Raw genomic sequence first — 24569 nt, 5'->3', positions numbered from 1 at the left:
AAAGTAGATCAATGCTACTTTAATATCGTTTAGTAATTTCATTGTTATTTTGATAATCTTCTACAATTTATTTATTTAAATGATGTTATTATCTCTCTTCAATAATGACCAACTACAAGAAAATAAGGTATGATAACAATTATAGAACATTGAAACTTGCAAAAAGAAAATCAAAACCAATTTGAACATAAACAAATTGAATATCAACGTTGTTATCTTGGAAAGAATTGGATTAAATCTGGTCACATCTCAATAAACCCCCAAAACTTTTGATAAATTGTTGAATATAAATAATGTTGTTACCTCTATTCAATAATTAATAGCTATAGAAAAATAACGTATGAAAAGAATCACACAACATTGAAACCTGCTCCCAAATAGAAAATATAAAGTTAAACATCTAATAGATATAACTTAAAACCTTAATTGGTGAAGAAGATAGAAGATAAGGAGAAAATGAAATGGGTAGAGAGAAGCAGTAGGTCTTCTCCTGGTGTGAAGTGACATCTATCGATGTTGAGTTTCTTCAGGGCAGGAAGGCGGCTGTAAAAATGCCAACACCTGGAACTTGATTTGTACGGTGGGTACAGGATGATGACGAAGGTTACAGGGGATGGTACATGATGATAATTCTCAGAAAAAGGATTAGTGGATGCAGCTGAAGTAGACATGTTCATCGTTCGTTGAGAACCTTGCAAGCGTTCTACCCTAGAAGCTAGCAAGATTTTGTGGTTTTTGGAGTTATGGTAATGAAATCAAATTGTAAGTTAGTTGAAATCCGAAATCAAAACTTGTTTCCTGCAAAAAGAAAATCAACATCGATAGTAGTATAGAGGTCGAACCCTAAATCAACAATGAAATTGGGACGAATAGTCGGTTCTGGGAAAATCGAAAGCGTCTTCAATAGAAAGCATCGACACCAATCTCATTCTTATTGGTTATAGTAGCGGTGGGAGTAGATGAAGGACCAAAACCGACAATCTCCACAAATTGTTGGCTCAAACTATGAACTCTCAAAAATGCATTGTTCCTATATATATATATATATATATATATATATATATATATATATATATATATATATATATATATATATATATATATATATATATATATATATAATAGTAATAATAATAATAATAAAGTGAATAAATGGATTTAGCAACTTAAATGTTAGGATAGATATTGTAAGTACATATAGCTAGTGGCTAGAGATCGGGAGGGAGGTCATGACGATTTTTCCGAAGCATTTTGTATAATTGAGTTAGATTTGTGTTTACCTGGAAGCTTTGAAGCTTTAATCAACATCTACTTGGAAGAAGGAAATAACATCATCATCATCATTTTTTCCAAATCCCATTTTTTCCTTGAAATTTTCACAAATCCGATTTTTATAGTGGACTTGTGTTAGGAACTAGAGTTTATGTGATGATTTTTCTATTTATTAGAACGGTTAGCACATACCCCCTCTAAATCATACTCATAAAATAAGTTTTTTGTTCACTATATGACTTGAACCATTAACCTCTTAGGAGATGAATATTTTTCAAACACCTAATACCACTGGCCTAATGGTTATTTGGTAGAGTTTAGGATATGATTATATTCTAATGATTTATTTCCAGCTTCATTTTCTTATATGCAAACTAGAAATTAGATCAAAACATGTTTTTAAGAACTTTCTAACCCTAGAGTTAAGGAATTCAAATGTAACTATGATAAATGAACCAAAGGTTTGTTTTAGTTTAAATGTGAGTTTCCTAACCTCAAATTGAGTTAATGAATCCAAAATATAGGGCTAGTGATATGCTAGTTTTTAATTAATTAATCCTAATTAATCTATCCAGCTAAAATGCAATATGCAGTGTACCTAGTTGCGAAAATAGAATAGTAGGTAAATAAGGTGTCGAACACTTGAGGAACAAGAATCGTTTTAGGCTAAATAAATCTACTAAAAGTAAACTAATTTAAATAGAGGAAATTAGGTGTTGTTTTGATTTTTCAAGTTCATGAAACTTAATAGCAATTAATTTTTAAAAACAATAGTTACCTAGACTAAAGACAAGCAAATAATGATTTTTTGAAACAAGATTAAAAGATAACTTCCATTTAGATACGATCCTCCTATTCCCTATAATTAACTCAAATGACAGTGCAATGGATTTAACTTTGTAGCTTACCGATTCCTATTATGACTAACAATAATGGTCAAATTACCAATCCTTTGATTTAATAAAACTAACCTCCTGATCTGATCCATACTCTCGGATCAATAATTGTACCCATTCCATACTCCCGGAATAGGGGCAATTAAATATACCTTAATCCTGATTTGATCCATACTCCCGGATCTATAACTGTGCCCAATCTATACTCCCGGACTAGGGACAATTAACTTAATCTTAATCCATATCTGATCCATACTCCCCAGATCTATAACTGTGCCCAATCCATACTCCCAGACTAATAGCAAGTTTATCTCTTTACCTGATCCATACTCTCGGATCTAAAATTAATCTCTTGGTCTAATCCATACTCACAGATCTAAACTAGTCGCTTGATCTGATCCATACTCACAGATCTCATCTACCCATGTCCTACCCAACATATTTGTAGTTATAAAATACATATACGGTTTAACTCATTTAAAAACTATATAAAACATCCATTCCACACTCATCTCAAATAAACAACAATATATAATCACATAGCACATATTTCATAACAAATACTTCATATTTATGTGTCAGAAGAAAATGACCACACACTCACTTGATTAGAAGATGATCGGACAGCACTACGACTTGTAGAAGTAGTATTCTTCAGTAGATCTGGAAGATCTTCACAAAAACCGGGCTCCTCGCGGGCAGAGCTTCGGCTCGGGAATCTCACTTCTCGGGATCTTTGGGCTTCGGGACTTGATTCGGGTCTCGGGATGAAATCGGGGCTTCAGGGGTAATTCGGGATGGCTATAGAGGGTATCGGGAGTGAGAGATAGGAGCTGGAGCAACCCAAACTCAGCTGACCCTCGATTTCTATTTATAGGGCCATTTTCAGGTCTCACGTTGTGAATCTCAAATATTCACGTCGTGAGTTCAGTCGTCACTGCATGCATCATCGCAAGTTGCGTCTGTCAGGCTCCAGAAGTCATAAATACTGAGTTCACATCGTGAACACTGTATTCACGTCGTGAACTCTGACAGTTTTGGGGTTTCGCGCCCCGAACTTCAGAAATTCATAACTTTCGCATACGAACTCCGTTTTCGACGTTCTTTATATCCACGCGAAGGTGAGATTATGATCTACAACTATTGTTTAGACTTCGTTGGCTAATTTTGACTTAAATTTTAATATATCATAAATATATTACTTTTATATTATTTTTAGTAGGTCGGGACAGGAAAACTCCGTTATAAATTCATAACTTCTTCATCTGACGTCCGTTTTCGCCTATCATTTCATCGTTTCACTACAATTAACGAGATCTTCGATTCTCGTTTAGATTGTTTCGGCTAAAAACCGCTCGGTCTCAAATCGAGTATTCAGGCTGCATACTGCTAAGTCGAAACTTAGAAAATTCATAACTTCCTCATACGAAGTCAGATTTGGACGTTCTTTTTATGCACGCTCACGGTTTAACGAACTCTATGAATTTTGTTTAGATCTCTAAGGCTAAATATCGCTCTAATGTAAATTCACAATTTACGTCGCGCTGTGTCGTGCCGGTTCTGTCGCGAAACTTCGACAGGTCATAACTTCTTCGTTATGACTCGGATTTCGGCGTTCTTTATATGTACGGAATCCTTGTAACATATACTACAACTTAGTAAAGATTATTCATCCTAAACAATCTTCTATCAAAAAGTCATTTTTGACGCTTATCGTCTCTAAATTAACTAGCCCTGATCTACGGGCGTTACAATTATCTCCCCCTTAGGATGATTACGTCCCTGAATCATCAACGAAAATAGAACTTGTATAATGATTCCATACGCTATCTCTTCATCCTAGGTAATAACCGTAACTTCTATGTTTCCTCGAAAGAGTATTTAACTCTATGGATTTCTTGACCACAGACGATGCTCAATCTTGCCTCTGCTTATCGTACTATGTTGTACTTTCAATCGTAACCTTCGAGTTACAAAATAAGTCCTTATTGTGGACTCCTTCTTCTTCTTAGGATAAATAATTTCCTTTATCTATTGTAACAGACCGATGGGTCGTACTTTATTGACCTCTCATCGCATGCGACGCTTAGACTCGGTCTTTTTTAAAGTTAAATTCCAGAATTGAATATACCTTCCTTCGTATTCTAATGTGATATAATCACATTTCAGCATGTAGCATTTCTAGGTACAACTTTATGAACAACGAGCGTGATACCAATGATCGCATTGACTTCAATCTTTTAACTTACGTCAGATGTTACTTCGAACTTGGTTCTCCAAACCACGTAACATACTCACCATAGTCGGACTCCAATTGGATATAACCGCTAACAACAACTGTCTTACTAGTCATTACCGAAACAAGGGTAATGACATACCAGAATAAAACGGAATCAATCACTAGCTTCTTGGTAACCTTGTGACTTTCCCTGATCCAAGTGTGAGTCCTGTGCTTCCGGTACTATATGCATCTACTACCTTTCACACCTACTCATACTCGTCCCAAGTATTGTCCTGCAGTCGACCAAGTCACCATACAAGAAAATCACAAAACAATTTAACATCTACAAATGTGTCCAAATAATCATAAATAATTTCCCTAGACTCTACTAGGACTTCTTCATTGCTTAATCTTCAATCATCAGCTCTACTTCAACTCGATTGGTGATGAAAATATCAGACGATGAGACAAGTTCAAGAATTTCATCAATCGTTCCATCATCCTGCCAATCGAAGGTGTACCTCAAACGTACCGTACTCCTCTAAACGTAGTGTTATTTTATAAGACATATTCTAAAGGCAAGATACCACTTTTACGATATCTCCCAATAGGTGTCATTCACTATCATAAGCCTTTTCATTTCCTCCATTTACTCAATGCTCTACGAGTCTTCACCATGACCTTTTGTGCACCCAAGCGGACATTCGGTGTACCAAGAGAGAACTTAAGATAGGAAAGCTTCATTTACGATAAACGTATAAATCTCCTTATCACTCCGAAACGTTTACATGCTAGTTCTAATATCGTAGTCGTACGCTTAGAATCCTACACACATAAGGTTTCCAGATCCGGTCGGCAACAAACCATAGATCCGAACAAATAATAGCATCAAAATAACTATCACACAAAACATTTGGCACATAAAAGCATTTTAGGCATCATTCCTAAAATAAACTGTTGCTTGTGTCAATTTAGGTGTACTACCTAACATATTTTAGACACACTCCTCACAATCATTACTTAGCATTCTAAGTTTAAGTCTAGAAATTTCCTACAAATTTCTAGTTCGCTTAAACTAATGCTCTGATACCAACTGTGACATCCCCATTTTCACGGCCAGAAAAGACCGATTTGTTTATGCTTTGTTTTATAAAATCAGAGTAATCTTTTAAAGAAAACGGTTGCGGAATTTGTTCCCAAAACAAGATATGATAATAACTTATCAAAACATTTCTCAAAGAGAATGTATTTTCATTTAATAATAAAACCTCGGGATGTCATGTTCCGATACAGACATATAAGCATAAACAGAACTTACATTCAATTACACTAATGATTTATATCTCCTTTAAATCTCTCTGTGAAATATGTCTTCGTATCGATACCTGTGATACAAAGAAAACTGAATGGGTCGGGCTTGGGAGCCTGGTGAGCATATAGGGTTTTCATCCTACAATATTATATCATATATTTATAAATATAGAACATTTAAACTTCTACAATTTTACCATATAAAGGCAACTCTTATCCCACCCCATCGATCCTCACAACGACACGATCTAAACTCTCGTATCTAAAATTTACCTCTTTACCTGATCCCTATACACGGATCTAAAACTATCCTCTTCACCCGATCCATACTCACGGATCTAAAACTAACCTTTTCACCTGATCCATACTCACGGATCTAAAACTAACATTTTCCCCTGATCCATACTCACGAATCTAAAACTACCTGATCCATACTCACGGATCTAAAACTAACCTCCTGATCTGATCCATACTCCCGGATCAATAATTGTACCCATTCCATACTCCCGGAATAGGGGCAATTAAATATACCTTAATCCTGATTTGATCCATACTCCCGGATCTATAACTGTGCCTAATCCATACTCCCGGACTAGGGACAATTAACTTAATCTTAATCCATATCTGATCCATACTCCCGGATCTATAACTGTGCCCAATCCATACTCCCGGACTAGGGACAATTAAATTAGTCTTAATCCATACTCCCGGACTAATAGCAAGTTTATCTCTTTACCTGATCCATACTCTCGGATCTAAAACTAACCTCTTGGTCTAATCCATACTCACGAATCTAAACTAATCTCTTGATCCGATCCATACTCACGGATCTCATCTACTCATGTCCTACCCAACATATTTGTAGTTATAAAATACATATACGGTTTAACTCATTTAAAAACTATATAAAACATCTATTCCACACTCATCTCAAATAAACAACAATATATAATCACATAGCACATATTTCATAACAAATACTTCATATTTATGTGTCAGAAGAAAGTGACCACACACTCACTTGATTAGAAGATGATCGGACAGCACTACGACTTGTAGAAGTAGTATCTGGAAGATCTTCACAAAAACCGGGCTCCTCGCGGGCAGAGCTTCGGCTCGGGAATCTCACTTCTCGGGATCTTTGGGCTTCGGGATTTGATTTGGGTCTCGGGATGAAACCAGGGCTTCAGGGGTACTTCGGGATGGCTATAGAGGGTATCGGGAGTGAGAGAGAGGAGTTGGAGCAACCCAAACTCGGCTGACCCTCGATTTCTATTTATAGGGCCATTTTCAGGTCTCACGTCGTGAATCTCAAATATTCACGTCGTGAGTTCAGTCGTCACTGCATGCGTCATCGCAAGTTGCGTCTGTCAGGCTCCAGAAGTCATAAATACTGAGTTCACATCGTGAACACTATATTCACGTCGTGAACTCTGACAGTTTTGGGGTTTCGCGCCCCGAACTTCAGAAATTCATAACTTTCGCATACGAACTCCGTTTTCGACGTTCTTTATATCCACGCGAAGGTGAGATTATGATCTACAACTACTGTTTAGACTCCGTTGGCTAATTTTGACTTAAATTTTAATATATTATAAATATATTACTTTTATATTATTTTTAGTAGGTCGGGACAGGAAAACTCCATTATAAATTTATAACTTCTTCATCTGACGTCCGTTTTCGTCTATCTTTTCATCGTTTCACTACAATTAACGAGATATTCAATTCTCGTTTAGATTGTTTCGGCTAAAAACCGCTCGGTCTCAAATCGAGTATTCGGGCTGCATACCGCTAAGTCGAAACTTAGAAAATTCATAACTTCCTCATACGAAGTCAAATTTGGACGTTCTTTTTATGCACGCTCACGGTTTAACGAACTCTACGACTTTTGTTTAGATCTTTAAGGCTAAATATCGCTCTAACGTAAATTCACTATTTACGTCGCACTGTGTCGTGCCGGTTCTATCGCGAAACTTCGACAGGTCATAACTTCTTCGTTATAACTCGGATTTCGGCGTTCTTTATATGTACGGCATCCTTGTAACATATACTACAACTTAGTAAAGATTATTCATCCTAAAAAATCTTCTATCAAAAAGTCATTTTTGATGCTTATCGTCTCTAAATTGACTAGCCTTAATCTACGGGCGTTACATAAAGTGAACAAATAATTATACAAATTAGTGTTTAGTTCGAATTATGCAAGACTTGAATTCTTTAACCCATATTAATGATAATAAACATCAATTATATATATGAATGTTCATCACATATAACTCACACATTAAAGTTACCAACTTTTCAACTTATCCCTAGGTTTTTCGTCAAAATCCTAGTCATACAATTGCGTGGTTCATAAAGTCATATGATTCAAGCACATTAAGATAGATGAATTATCTAATCCTAACAATACTTGGCAATAAACAGAAATGTGTTGGTCTTATTATTGTATTGTGTCAAATGTGAATACTAGAATAGTCTCATTTACAACGGTTTGGGCCTGTCCATCCATGGTTATCTTTTGCTAGGGTTAGACTATTTAATGTGCATGAATGTATCTTATTAGGGTAATTTATTATATCGCCCAACCTAGCTTTCACAGAGAAGTTCACATTGAACTCTTCTAAAGCTACTCATTATAATCATTTGGCACCTTTGATCTTCATTGTTCTTGTTATTTATTTACATTGTTTATAGAATCTATTGATCTAAGTACTAATTATTATCAACAACTAGTATCAGAGCGGGTCTTTGAAGATCGAAGTGATTTTTGAAGTATCGGTTCTCGATTTGATGAATTTCTACACAAGTTATTGAAGATTATTGTATTTTGGTGCTATGGAATCAAGTTTCAAGTTCAACCTACTGTTCATTGGAGAGTTATGGTGTCTGATATTGTTCATCATGGTATAATTTCGATCCAATTCTCATTTTATTCATATTTTTATATAGATCTGATTTGTTTTGAGCTCAAAGTCTTTTGATTAGATTATTGTCCATAGATCCATATGTTTTCGCCCAAATCACTAGTCATTACTGCTCATTTGTTTAACCCATATTCTCAATTCAATTTATTCAGTCTGTGTTCAATTAGAATTGATTCCTTCGACTATTTCAAGCTTATTGCAGATCGTGCTTTTCAAGCTCTTACGCCTTGTTCCCGAGTTTAACAAAAGAAAAGAAGAGAAGAGAAAAGAAAGTCATGAGAGAAAAGAAGAGAAAGGAAATGAAAACAAAATTTTCTTTTGTGTTCCTGAGTTAGAGAGAAGCGGAAGGAAAATGAATCATTTTGTTCTTTCTTTCCAAATCCTCCCAAATCGGAAGGAAAGTTAGGAGGAAAAGTGATCCTCCCATTTCCCTCCACTTCCTTCCAATTTTCTCCTTTAATGAAACAAAATTTCCTTTCCTTTCTCTCTTGTTAAAGTTGAACTCGGAAAGGGGTGTTAAATTATAAGTTCAGTGACTCACTTTTGTTCATGATTCGTTTTGACTGCATCTGTTCTTGATTCATATATTCACTCCATCTTATTGTTTTTTGATACTCGATTCATATTTTTTTCATCAAAATTGTTAATCGATTTGTTTGAGAAATCATGTTTAAGAATCAGAAGTTTTATCATAATTCAATTTCATTTGTTGATTTAAAATGGGTAAATGACACAAAAAACACTCTTTTTACACGGAAATTCGATTTTGACACCGTGTTTATTTTTGTATCAATTTTGACACTGTGTTTTCCAATTTGTTACAATTCTGACCACTTGACCGGTTAACCAGGTTACATGCTGACGTGGCATGATGACGTGTCAGTTTTGATGACATGGCATGCTGACATGATATGCTGACGTGTCAAAATTGATTTTTTTTCCCACAAAAAACACTAAGTTTTCACTTTTTTCGATTTTGACACTAAGTTAAATTTTTTATTTCAATTTTGACACTATGTTTTTTTTGTTCTAATCGAACATCATTTATCAAATTTTGTTCAATTTTGTCTATTTTCCATTTGATACTGTATACATATATTTTTTTCTATTACATTTTAAATTGTATAAACATATTTTTTCGTTTAAAAACCACATTTTTATTTAAATACAAGGTGTTTTTTTTCTTACATTCAAAGCATTATTTATATCATGAGAATCAAACTAACCATAAGCTTCTAATAAGATGTAAAAATTTGATGGGTTGCAAACTTGATATCCCAGTTTTGATCGACTACACGCCTCCAAACCTCCAAACACATTTTAAAGTTGCATATTTAATATAAAATACAATTTTTATATAACTAATACATATTTATACATAAAAATATGGTTTGAGTGTAAAAAATACATTTATACAAAACTATGGTTTTTAAATGAAAAAAAAAACATATTTATACGGCTTAAATGTATTAAAAAAATATTTATACGGTTTCAAATAGAAAATTATCAACATTGAACAAAATTGGAAAAAATGATGTTCGATTTGGAACAAAAAAACATAGTGTAAAAGTTGAAAAAGAAAATTAAACTTAGTGTCAAAATCGAAAAAAAAAATGAAAACTTAGTGTTTTTTGTGAGAAAAAAAATTCAATTTTGCACGTCAGCATATCATATCAGCATGCCATGTGACATCCCCAATTTCACGGCCAGAAAAGATCGATCTGTTTATGCTTTGTTTTTAAAATCAGAGTAATCTTTTAAAGAAAACAGTTGTGGAATTTGTTCCCAAAACAAAATATGATAAAAATTATCAAAGCATTTCTTTAAAGAAATGTATTTTCATTATATAACAAAATCTCGGGATGTCATGTTCAATACAGACCAAAAGCATAAACAGAACAAAATAGACCTTACAACAGTTATTCATAACTACTGGCCTATAATCCAAAATTTCTCGTTATGTCAGCCAACTTATGCTCTCGTGCCATAACCTGTAATACAAAGAAAACTGAGAGGGTCAGGCTTGGGAGCCTGGTGAGCATATAGGGTTTTCAACCCACAATAGTATAATTATTATATTTAATTACCAAATAATCAATTCAAATACCCACCCTCATTAGCTCTATTTGTTTCTTAAAGATTTATCCCAAGAACCAATTACCCTTCTCCCATTCATTCCTAAGGATTTCCCTAAGGAACTGGCACAATGTCTAGTGCTGCCAAAGTTCTTAGATTACCTCTGGTGAACACGCAATTCACAATAATTAATGAACACCTAGTTCAAGAACACCTAATGAACACTTAGTTCCAATATTACCCAATGAACATATAGTTCACAAACACTCAATGAACACTTAGTTCAATTATCCTTGATGAACACTAAGTTCAAATATCTAATGAACACTTAGTTCGAATATCCCTGGTGAACCCAATCACCTAAGGAACACAGAGAATGAAAGCTCTTAGTTCAAACAACGCGATAATAAAGTATATCTCGATCCTGCTAAACCACTAATGTTATAAACACATATAAATTATATTTCTAAAACAATATATCCCATCCCGTCGATCCCCACATACTGACCCTATACAATGATCTTACGAGATCTAGCCTAAGGAATCGATATGAACCACAAACTGACGAAGCTGCTTCGGAAATTCCCTGGCAGCAAACGAGGATCAATAAAGACATTAATTAAGGGGAATGGAATAAGTTTCACCACGAACCTTCGTTCGTAAAAGAAAGAACCACAAGACATTTTAAGTCAGGGGTGGTTATCTAGATAACAATGCCTAGGCGTGGTCTGGCTATCATGAGGCATTATACCCCCAGACTTTACCTATCCCAACATCGAACTTTGCCTAGCAGTGGCCTGAATACATGAGGTATTTCACCCCCAGACGCACCCTATCCAACAATATAACACCAGACATACCTATCAGTGGTCTATAACCGACACACTTTATTAGGCAGTCTATGAAGTTCCCTTAATTACTTCGTGAAAGAAAACGCTGACATATGAAGCTCGGTCGATCACTTCATAAAAGAAACGCTGACTCCAAAGGTCTCTCAAAATAAAAGTATGGGGAAATACTACTAGAGTACTCCCGTACGCTCCCGTAGCCGACACACAAAATTGTCAAAAAGACTTTGTACATGATAGTACTTCTGGCACATTATAGTACCCTGGTATGCGAAAGAATCGTACCCGAGAACATAATAGTACCCTGGCACAAGCAGCACCCAAGACACAGAGCTTTGAAAAATACTTCGTACATAAAATGTACTTCTGTACGTAGGACGTACTCCACCGATCATCAATCTCATCCCACACGTACTCTTAATAAGAGACTACCCAAATTCCAATCTTAATTGAACTAAAAATCCCATTTAAGTGTTAACCCATCACTAGGCAAACGTACAATGTTTATAATCAACTTTTGATTCTATCTCCATTTAGGAAACACTAACTAGTGAATACTTAACACAAGGTTTTAAGTAATAGTATCATATATACACATCTTAACACATATTGAACCATATCTGATTCACACGTTGTATGTAACACCCCGAGATTCAGGTGCATTTCTTTCACCCTTATTCTTTGTCAATTGGTCATGATTAGTCCTTGAGTGGAGGGAAACTAGCAAGTGAGTATGTTGGGCGTACCAGAGGGGTACGTTGCACGTACTCATGTGCTTAGTTTGGACGCGGAGTCGCCAAGGTACGTCGGGCGTACCCGGCCCAGGAGAAAAAACCCTAATCTGTCTTGTGCACTATTTAAAAGGTGCTAAGGCTTATTTCTCAGCCTCCATATCAGTGAGTGAAACCCTAAGAGAGAGCCTCTCATCGTCCTTAGTGTGTGTGAGTGTTGTTGGAGCTAATTGTGTTTTGGTGGCTTAGTGAAGAAGAAGGAAAGGAGCTCTTGGAAGCTAAAGCTTGAAGTGCCATTTTGGATCTGAGATCTACAGAGAAAGGGGCTACACTTAGAGGTATAAAGTTCAAAACTTTCCTCTTCTTTTGGTTGTTGTTGCATGTGCCATTTCTAGGGTTAAAACCCCCAAAGGTGGAGACTTTATGAGTATAAGGTGCTCCATGGTCCGAGATCTATCCCTTTTCATCGGTATTAGTGATTTAGAACCATAAAGTTTCCATCTTGGCTGTTAGTTTGAGGTCATGCTTGAGTATTAAGCCTTCTAGAGTTAGAGGATGGAATATTATGGGAGTTGGTGGCTTGTTCAGCCATGCAAAGGCTTAAAGTCATCAACTTTATGGATTAAGAGGCTTAGATGTGGTCAGATCTAGAAATGGGACGTGGGTCTTAACTGTTTAAGACCTCAAGAGCTAAGGGGCTGAAGCTGGGGAGTACGCCGGGCGTAATCCCAGTACGCGCCGCGTACTGGGTGGCATTCCCTGATTCTGAGAGGCAGCCGGGTACGCTCAGCGTACACATCTGGTACACGCAGCGTAACCCGGAAAGTTGACTTTTGGTTGACTTTTAGGGTATGGTCTTTTGAGGGTCCTTTTGAGTTATGAGAGGGGTAAAATGGTCTTTTACCCTTCTAAGAGTGTCATAAGAGGACATAGTCTAGCCTTTGAGAGTTATATTAAATAGAGTACTTATTTCATATGATTAGGCGGAGGCTAGGCCAGCGTTTACCGAGACAGAGATTTACCGAGATACCAGAAGTGAGTCTTTTCACTATACTTTACCTAGTGTGGTAACAGAGTTATGTGATAGAGTATTTTAGAGTTCTATGCCAGTGTAATTGCATGTTATTTATGTGTTGTGATTTATTGTGATATGTGATATGCATGATTCAGAGTTACAAAGTTAGGACCTTCGGATCCACAGAGTTAGGGCTAGAGGGCCCACAGAGAGTTGGGGCTGGAGGGCCCCACTGAGACACATTGACCTGAGGGTCAACAGAGTTACAGCCTCGAGTGGCTATTATGTGTTAGAGTGGTATTTTGGGGAACTCACTAAGCTTTATGCTTACAGTGTTATGTGTTATGTGTTTTAGGTACCAGTGATGACCGTGGGAAGACGCCGACATGATTCGTACACACACACACATGGGATTTTATGTATTTCGATCTTGGGGGATGTTTTGTGAAACAAGGATATGATACAATGACTTTTTATTAATAAATGTGTTTGGAAAATGTGTTTTGAAAATGTGAAAAATTGTTTTAATTTTTACGGTGTTACATTGTATATCATCAAATATATCTAACTCGTATTTCGGACAATAACAAATACTTCACATACATATGTATATTTCATACTTTAATCAATACACGTATTAAAATCACGTTCCTAAAAGGGACTATACACATGATACCTTATCGGATGAACACGTAGTTCTAAAATACATAATCCGTACTCCCGGATCTCAAATTTTACCTCCTTACCTAATCCATATTCCCGAATCTAAAACTAACCTCTTGATTTGATCCATACTCTCGGATCTAAAACTAACCTCTTGACCTGATCCATACTCTCGGATCTAAAACTAACCTCCTGATCTGATCCATACATTCAGATCTAAAACAAGATTATCTCTTTATCCTTTTATCTAATGGTCCAGCCCATCTATTATCACCTACCAACAACCTCATCTATCCATGTTCTACCCAACATATTTGTAGGTACAAAATACATATACAGTTTAACTCATTAAAACTTATATAATTCGTCCATTCCACAATCATCTCAAATAAACAACAATATATTATACACATAGCACGTATTTCATAGCAAATACTTAATATTTATGTATTAGAAGAAAGTGACCACACACTCACTTGATTAGAAGATGATCGGACAGCACTACGACTTGTAGAAGTAGTATTCTTTGGTAGATCTGGAAGATCTTCACAAAAATTGGCTTCTCGCGGGCAGAGCTTCGGCTCGGGAATCTCACTTCTCGGGATCTTCGGGGCTTCGGGACTTGCTTCGGGTCTCAGGAATGATACCGGGACTTCGGGGTATAAGTTGCACGGAAAACGAGGTAAAAACACGAGAGAAATGAAGAATGGAGCAATAGAACTCGGCTGCTCTCGACTTCCTTTTATAGGGGGCTGGAAACCCGAATTACGCTGGGCGTAATGAAGATAGGGTCGCTGACTCCCCCCTCTGGATAATATCGAAATTTATATTTAAATTTAATATTTAAATTATTTAATAAACTTTAAAAATTCATATCTTCCTCATACGAACTCCGTTTTCGACGTTCTTTATATCCACGCGTAGGTGAGACTACGCTCTACAACTTTCGTTTAGACTCCGTCGGCTAATTTTGACGTTATTTTAATTATTTATTTTTAGTAGGCCGGGACAAGAAAACTCCGTTATAAATTCATAACTTCTTCATTCGACGTCCGTTTTCACATGTATTTTTATCGTTTTACTACAATTAACGAGATCTTCGATTCTCGTTTAGATTGTTTCGGCTAAAAACCGCTCGGTCTCAAATCGAGTATTCGGGCTACATACCGCTAAGTCGAAACTTCGAAAAATTATAACTTCCTCATACGAAGTCAGATTTGGACGTTCTTTTTATGCACGCTCACGGTTTAACGAACTCTACGAGTTTCGTTTAAATTGCTAAGGCTAAATATCGCTCTAACGTAAATTCACTATTTACGTCGCGCTGTGTCGTGCCGGTTCTGTCGCGAAACTTCGACAGGTCATAACTTCTTCGTTATAACTCGGATTTCGACGTTCTTTATATGCACGGAAACCTTGTAACATATACTATAACTTAGTTAAGATTATTTATTCTAAATAATCTTTCATAAAAAAATCATTTTTGACGTCTATCGTCTCTAAATTGACTAGCCCGGATCTACGGACGTTACATGCCACGTCATCAAAAACTGATACGTCATCATGCCATGTCAGCATGCAACCTGGTTAACCGGTCAAGTGATCAGAATTGTAACAAATTGGAAAACACAGTGTAAAAATTGACAAAAAAAAACACGGTGTTAAAATCGAATTTCTGTATAAAAATAGTGTTTTTTTTTTGTTTTTTTTGTCGTTTACCCATTTAAAATTCATCGGATAATCATGTTTTGATTTTTGGATCAATCGATATTGAAGATAAAGATAAGTTGTTGTTTGACTTTGATTGAAATTAATGAATAAATGAACATAATGAAGAAAAGATCAAGATCAAGATGATTTTTGGTTGATTTTGTTGGTTGATCTGAAAAATACGTTGAAGACGAATAAATTGGTGTTTTTTGAAAGTTCAGTAGGCCTTTGATGGTTCATACTTGTGTTGAAAAGTCAAAATTGGAAGATTATTTTGGATTGAAAAGAATTTTCTGTGAATGCTTCACATTGTAATGGGTCTTGTAATCGGAATTTGATTAACTCACAAATCGGAAAAGAAATTGTAATCGGAACATGGAACCGTATTCGGAATTGATGTTGCGTTGTTTCTGTTCGCATTTATCGACCAAATTGGGGAAGATGAAACATTGTTTCATATTTAGTCCTCAACATTTCAGCATCTTGGCGAAATGATTACACATTAAAGGGATGATAAAAAAATATTGAAACTTTTCATGGGCATATTTGATATTTCTCGTTAACAGTAAATATGGATTCCAACATGTTTGGGTGGTTTGGAATGTCATGTTTCGCAAAATGTCACATTTTTTGTCGACCTTTTCGGATTTTATATTTCAATGATTATTCCATTTGCTCAAGGGTGAGCATGGCAATGTTTATCCAATTTACGATAATTTGACCATTTGAATGTTTTATAATTATTTTTTTTAAGGTTTTACCTGATTCAAGATGTAGTCGATTTTGGTGTTAACTTCGAATGTGTTCTAAATGTTATACAAGATCATAAAAAACGGTCATTTTGTGAATATCCCTATAAATTTTAGTATAAACGATACAAGATTAACAAATTAAACTAAAAACCAAGTAGAGAATGTGAAGAATACTTGGAGAGAATTGGTCACTTTACGGAATCATATTCAAGGTGTATATTTTATATAGTATACATTTATACTACATAAATACATAATACATGAAGAGAAGAGATGAAGAGGTAGTTTTCCTTCAAAATAGTCTATTAAGGTACCATCAAATTAGTAAGCAATTACGGATTTGATCACTTATTCATTAACAATATACACAAGTTTCTACTTATTTGCGAGGATAGCAAAAGATGAATATACATACATTCAAGGTAGAATGAGGGAGGCAACAGGCAAAGAAAGACGCCCTTCCAAATACATATATAACACCAACTCCTTTCATCTTGAAACTTACATAAAAGACCATGATCTATACCTTTTTTTGCACCTGAATAATTAAAACTCATAATATACTCCCGACACCCAATTATGCAAAAGCTTTTAGATTTTAGAAAACCAACCTATATCTAAATCTACATCACCTAATATCAGTACATCACCCTTCTTCTATGCCGATACCCAACATGAAATCCCACACAGAATCCTCCCTTTCCATCCCTGTAACATCCAAATCTCGTCTTCATGAAACACAAAATCCTTATGATACCCAGCTTTCACTTTACTTTTCATCTGAGAAACAAGGTCAGGATCAATCCTTTTAGCCTTAAATCCCGCCCTCATGTTCCTGACCTGCCACTGCTTATAAGTCTCGGGCCTTTCCACCCTCTCACGCCCTTCACACGCAATCACATTAACCACTTCATTCCCACAATACTCCCTCTCATAATTCCGCCTACGCGCATCCCCACGATCCATCGTCGCATCAAACATATCAAACAAACCCGAATAATGAAAAAGCGCTTCTTTAAAACGCGTAACAAAAAAAGGTGCATTGTAAGTCCCGTTCACAACCGAATGTAGAAAAACATCCGGTCTTAACTCCCGAATCATCTTCAAAACCAAATCCCTCGGACTATTCTCCGCGACAACACTCTCATCAAGTAATTTTTCAAAACATGTAAGCGCGTTCACTGCAAGAAACTCGTTTCTTTCAACCTTGAAATCTTCAACCTTTATCGTTTCCCAGTTTTGAACCGCGATTGAGTTATACTCAAACGGGACGTTAAACCGGCGACAGTATCCCGCCAACCGCCGCCCGGTCTCCTCCACGCGCTCCGCCGGACGGAAACCAGCCTCCGGGCGGTCGATTCCGGTGATCCTAAGTTTCGGTGGGCCGCCACGTCTGTCCCCCAGTTGTTTGATTAGAATCGGCCATTGAAAACCGTACCCGATTCCAAAATCCACGATATGAAGAGTTGAAGAACTCGATGCAGCTTCATAGATCGTTCTATTAGCAAAGTAAACTTCGTTTTTTTTAAAAGGGCAGGTGGTTACGTAAGCTTGGAAAGCTTTTAACTTGTCAGCAGCTGAGATTTTTACGGATTTTCGAGACTGGGACCCGGTGCCAGATAAGCGTGCTTCGAGACCATGTGCAAAAACATGGGCTAACCTTTGTGCGGGGTTTCCGAAAGGTGATGCGTGTCGTCTTATTTGATTCAGTTGTTGGGTTGCGACTCTATAATCGTCTGAAGCTACTGATTGTGCACAGTTGATTAGTAAAGTTCTGATGTCAAAACTGTCATTAGTTTCTGATCTCCAAGAAGAGGCATTCCATGAATTGTAAGGGAGTGGTGGTAAACTAGTTAAATGACAATCGGGGAAGGTGTCGGCTTTTGAATTGACATTAGCACAAAGAAGAATTCTATCAAACATTGCAGATAATTGAGCTTCTTCTTCTTCACAAACAGCAGAAGACGGTTTCTGTTTGCTACTTCTTTCATCTTCATAATCGTTGTCTTCTAAATGGTGATGTTTTCTTGCACGAAACCCATCTGGGGAACTGGAATTGGAATTGGAATTGAAATTATGGGTTTCGATGTTTTCCACTTTTACTGTAACCTTTGGTGGATCTTTAGATGGTAAGTTGTATTTATCCAAATCAATAATTAGAGGTTTGATAGGAGGGAGGAATTTACTGGCTTCTTCCATTCCTTTTTTGTACTGTAAGATAGATTCTTGATCGGTGAATATGTTTTGGACCATGTGTGCGTTTATCATCGAATCTGTTGTTGCATTAACGGTGGGCTTAAAAGGAGGGGAATCGGGTAATTGGGGTTGTGTGAGAGAGGATTTGATCTCGAATAAATCACCGCCACTTGTGCTGCTGTGTGTACTGTATGCGCCGGAGATCTCTTCTGGGCTTTCAGGATTCAGGTCGAAGTTAACGATAACAGAGGGTGCTGGCTGAGGTGGGTGTTTCTCACTGAGGTCTTCATAGAAAGAATTTTCAAAGGCTTGTAGAGTTACAGGATCGTGGAACATACCTTCTGTGTTGTTGTTGTTCTCCATGTTCTCTTCCATGAGAAACTGGTTTAGAAAATCTGTAACTACATCGGGAGAATCTTGTTGTGAGGACGAATTTACAGTGGCGAGATCATTGTTGAGTGCAGGAGGAACATCTAAGAAGCTGAGATCCAAAGGTTCGTCTCTGAATCTGTATCCAGTGGTATGGTTTGTAAATTGATCAAAGTTTGGCAAGGTGTTCTCATCGTCCAGTGAGAAACCACTGATGTAATCGAGGTTTTCGTGAAAACGTGACTCCATGACCATCTAGCCTTCAGCGAGATCCAACGAAAATAGTAAATTTAAACTGAGCTTCAATAAGCATGAAGGCGCCCTGAGTGAATCTGAACCCTACCTACATCGAGATCAAGAAACGACAAGTAATTAGGTGAAGTTTTCAACTGATTTCTAGAAACGATAACCCAAAAAGAGAAATAAAAAATAAAGAAGTAGTATGAGTTGTCTCACATGAGGCAGCAACATCAAGAACATAAGCATCATCGAAAAGATATACAGAGTAAAAAGACGAAAAGAATACAATTTGCAGGGTATAATCCTCTCTCTCTCTCTCTCTCCAATCTATTGATCGAAAATAAATAAAATAATGGAATCTATTGATCGAAAATAAATAAAATAATGGCATGACAGATAAAATAAAAAGAATTTGGAGAAATCTAGATAGTCTGCATCATTCGAAATTAAAATTTTAAACAAACCGATCATAAGAACATCCGAAAAGCACATGGAACAACCAAGGAGATCAACAGAATTGGAGAAAGAAAACCCTAAATGGAAATGAAAAATCCCAAATTCGTAAATTAAAAAGTGAATTCCAATTGATTGATTCCGTTATAGTTTCAGCTCAAAACACAGCAAGATTCATACTAAAAGAAGTGAATTCATGATCAAATCAAGAGCAAATCTAGGGTTTACCTTGAAACAGTTGCGTTTTGTGGACGTCAGGTAGAGTTGTAGATAGAGAGAAAAGACGATATTTCTACGAGGAATAGAAATGGGAAGCACATCTGTACGTACGACAATTGACTTTATCCTGAGTCCTCCACCAACACGGCTCACTAAATCAGGAAGGTTCTGGAATTGAGGTCGCACCGAGTGGACTCGGAGTACGGTCGAAAGACTGGATCGACCGGCTGTAGACGGTAGTCGGTCAGCTCATTTACTGCGTTGATTGATGGCGTTACGGCTTACAAACAGACAAAGGGGAAATGACCAAAGGTAGGGTAATATTTCTAACATTTTGCCATGTCATTATTTTTTTTTGCTTGTCATGTCATTTTTTTTGTCTTAGCATTTAAATTTTAACATTTTATAAGGAGTGGTAATATTTCTAGAACACCAAAATTTATTTTCAAAATTAATTAAATTGTATTTTCTTAAATAATTTTTTTTAAACCACAAACAATTAATATCAAATAAATTATATTTTTTAAAACACAACATTTCATATTAAATTAAAAAAGTTACAATAAAATTTTGCAGGGGGTTTTATGTCAATTTTAGAAATTTATGTTGTAAAAGAAGTTGTAAGTTGGAGTCTAAACTATCATAAAGCTAAAATCAAGCGACAAAAACTGCTAAATTGTGAAATATGTGTCTTCTTCCTCGTTAGCTACGTGTAAATTTCATTTCACGGAAAAAAACTCATTTGCCGGAACAAAAAAAAAAACCATTTGCCAATCATATTGTTCCATTTCTTTCTCTCTCTTCTCGCTAGACCCTTGGCGAACTCCTGCTAATGAGCTTCATAGCGAATATTGAGGAATGGTGTAGCGATCTTGACGAGGCTATTGACGAGAGGGGTGGCAGGGCCACTCCCTCCAGCCTTATGTTTGTTTACCCTTTAAATAACTTCTTTATCCGGAAAAAACCAGTAATAGTCAAAAAAATAAATTTTGTATTTTCAAATTTTGGACATGAAAATGAACATTTCTGGGTATAAACATGCATTTTACGGAGCTCCGTGGAATTTATTATATCTCTGCGGAATGGCAAAATCGTAAATAAATTAGTGTATTAAAAAAAACTCAAGATCCATTCCGCGGAGCTCAACGGAGGTAGCTCCGAGGAATGGATCTTCGGTTTTTTTTGTTTTTTTTTTCAAATCGATTCTTCAGGGTATATATTTATTCCCCCAGCTAATTATTTTCAAGAAAAGATTATGATCATAATATGAAGTTTTCTTGACAATGTTTGGAATGAATGTGATGTGGAAAAAAATTTGTCTTTTAGTTAGAGATCATTACATAAAAGAATAACTGGAGAAGATTTTTTTTCTTTTTAAACTGAAGATCCATTCCTCGGAGCTACCTCCGCGGAGCTCCGCAGAATCAACTGTAGCACCGCAGAATGGATCTTAAGTTTTTTTTAATACACTAATTTAGTTACGATTTTGTCATTCCGCGAAGCTATGGTAGTGTCTAAGCCCGTAACTATATTTGGTAAGTATTTGATCCGATTGTGCATGGTCCTTTTGGGTTGCCTTCACCAAAGCAACTTGATAAGATGATTTATGGAGAAAGAGGATTAATTATGATTTATTAATGCATTATATGAATAATATATTAAATGAGAAATCATATTGTTTAATTAACATTAGTCAAGAATTAATAAGAATTAATTTTGTGGCTAAAAGACATTAATTAAACATTGGGGACTGATATTGTAATTATAAGATAATTGCATTGTATGCTATGGATTCCTTTTAGGAAGGGGATTGAATGAAATCTATGGGAAGCCCATATGATTTTCGTCCAAGGGCCTTCTAGAAAGGTTCCATGGGTTGCTTAAGGTCTAAGCAGAGAATTAGGGTTTCGCCTGAAACCCTAGCAGCCCACACAAGTATAAATAGATCCCTAGGGCACCCAAAAACGTGACTAAGTATTCTTGGAGTTCCTTGGACGATTTTTGGTGCCTGTTTCTCTTCTTCTAAGTCATCCTCTTGCTCTTGGTGTTTGTGAGCCATTAGATGTGTGACACTTGTGACACTAAGCATTTAGAAGTCAATTACAAGAAGGAATAGATTGTTATTGCTACATAATAATCAAAGGTAAGATTTAAACCCTAATTTATATGTTAAATTGTTTATTGTATGCTAGACATAAGTTTTATGGCTTTGGACGATTATTACATGTTCATTAGACAAACTAGATCCAAAGCTTTAAGGTTTGCATGTACAACATAAGAATGATGTAGTGCTCATAACCCATCAGTTGTATCAGAGCCTAGGCTATTTGTATAATGAATTGATGCAATTGTGTACTGCCAAAGATCAGAAAATCAAAATTTTTGTTGTCTGCCTGATGAACTCGCCGAGTTTCTCAAAGAACTCGGCAAGTTGCATGAACTCGACAAGTTGGAGGATCTGGTGCCGGGATTTTCGATTTTCTAGCAAATTTCTTATTAGGATAATTACCAAAACTCATTGTTATTGCCTAAAATCGATTTTTTATCACTACTAGAGAACAGACCTTTAATGACGCGCTTTTTACGACACGCACTGATTAATAATACGCAAAAGGGTGTGCCCTAAAAATAATGTCAGATCTTTAGAAATTTGAAGAATTTAGGATGCGCATTTTTGCGCGCCCTTAAATTAGTGTCTCACAAAAAAAAACACGGAGGGCGCTTATTATAAAATGCGCGTCATCTAAACATGTCGCTTTATAATTTTTTTAATGAAACGCGCGTTTTTAGTCGGGGGGAAATGGCATCCCAAAAATTAAACCCCCGCTTATTTGCTCCTCTCTCATTCTCCCTTGTTCCCCTCTACTGATGCCTCCACCTTCTTCCATCGATGCTAATATTTGAATTAGCTAGAAAGAAACCCTAGGGCCCTTCATCTTCACCTACATCCATCACCTCCAACACTTCTTCGTTCGTCCAACACAACTATGGGCTTTAATCTGCAAGAAAAACTCCAACTACATCCTCTACATGAAAAAAAACCCTAATTGGCAGCCACATGTTGACGTCAGGTACCCTTGAGATGAAAGCCTCATTTTGATGTAGAGATCCCCTTGGGCTCCTATGTTAGGGCCGATTTCTCATATATTTAGTTCTTACATCCCCTCTAACCAAACCCTTAGCATCCCAAAACAACATTAATCTTCCGTTCGTTCGTCTTAGTAGCTAGAGAGGGAGTTGTTCGAGTTTTTGTGTAGGGCTGTCGGATTTTTTGAGTCACCGTCAATTTTTTGTGTAGGGCTGCGTTCTCACTCCACTTCCCCTCTACCTTACTCAACCTACTACGATTACTTAAGAATACAAGCCCTAGGTCTGATAAAGGTATGTTTTCCTTCTTCTCTCTTCTTAACGTTTTCGTTCTTATATCAGAAAGATGGATTCGACTGATAACTTGACCTCACCAAAAAATCCCTAAATCATCATGAATCTGCTATTGCTTTCGGGCATTTGCTTGGGGTTTTGATATTTGTAGCTGGCAACGCCACTTAAATCCATTGACATGGCCCGATATATTGCGTCAATTTGCTCTTTCTGCAGGATATGGACCAAAATTGGAAAAAAAAAAAAAGAAATGTCGATCAACCACATCCCCATGAAGAAAACGAGGTACCTTTAATGGTAAATTACAAAATTGTCCCTCCCTGTCGTTTATCACTTTATGTAGATATATTATGGTCCTTTTGTTGCCTTTTCCAATTCCTAAGATGACTTTTTGTCAAGTTGATCATTATATCATCTAGTTTTATCAAGAAACATTTCTATCATGAAATCAAAATCAAAACTTAGACACATTTTCTGCTTTTGTTGAGATCGGTTTGGGTAGAAGAGTATAATAACTTGATAAATTGGTATTTGCAAGTGCAGGGTGTTGATGGTGGAGATATAATTTTAAATTTAAGAAGTGGAGTGACAGCTAAAAAAGCATTGGCCATAATGCAAGAGAGGGGTTTCTCCAATAGAAGGTCTAGGCATAGGTTGACACTTGGCACTGTTAAATATGCAACATTTAATGTTCTTTCACTCGAGGGTAGCCATGATCTTTCAATTTTAGATGTGGCTGAAAATATACAGGTATAGATTCTGATTTGGATTGATTGCATTCTCTTTCTTTTTGACTTAATGGACTTTATGGGAATATGACTCATCATTTGATACAACTCAACTCATTTGTGTCTTAGAGTCCCAGAGGTGGAGTGGGCGGTGGATCCACCAAGGTAGATTGAGTCTCCGCAAGAGAAGATGGAGTGGAAGGTGGTTGTGGGTTTCGGAATTTTGATTCCGATCCCGAAGGGGTTGCGGAAATCATATCATTGCCAATTTCATTTTATCCTATAAGATTTTGTATGTCATGATCTATATTTCCTTCTCTTGATTGCAATAGATCTATGGTGACACTAGCATTAACTTTTCTAACAAGTTGCCAAGCTATACTTATTGTGTGGTCCAAAAGAGCTGGAAGATACGACTACAGTGTCACAACAACAAACTTTTTGGTGAGGAACTTTTGTTCTAGGATTTCAAGTGAAAAACCTTTACTTATTACTCCATACTCTGATTGAGAATTCTTTCTTATATTGTCTTATGCTACACCTCCATTTTCCTTGCTT

At 36.3% G+C, this 24569-nt stretch overlaps 1 pseudogene across 1 annotated transcript; it reads right to left on the bottom strand.

The window, feature by feature from the left end:
• Positions 1–16817: 16817 nt before the first annotated feature.
• Positions 16818–20065, bottom strand: LOC145065653 (scarecrow-like protein 34 pseudogene; annotated as a pseudogene). The gene is made up of 2 exons (XR_013688504.1): positions 19912–20065; positions 16818–19333 (listed from the first exon to the last, which is right to left on the bottom strand). The product of XR_013688504.1 is annotated as a scarecrow-like protein 34 pseudogene (transcript).
• Between the last annotated feature and the right edge of the window lie 4504 nt (positions 20066–24569).

The sequence above is a fragment of the Lactuca serriola genome, chromosome 8 (assembly GCF_051521515.1).
Source record: "Lactuca serriola cultivar US96UC23 chromosome 8, Lser_US96UC23_V15, whole genome shotgun sequence".
Lineage (NCBI taxonomy): Eukaryota > Viridiplantae > Streptophyta > Magnoliopsida > Asterales > Asteraceae > Lactuca > Lactuca serriola.
Note: the sequence above shows the minus strand (reverse complement) of the source record. Positions and strands in the feature narration are given on the sequence as shown.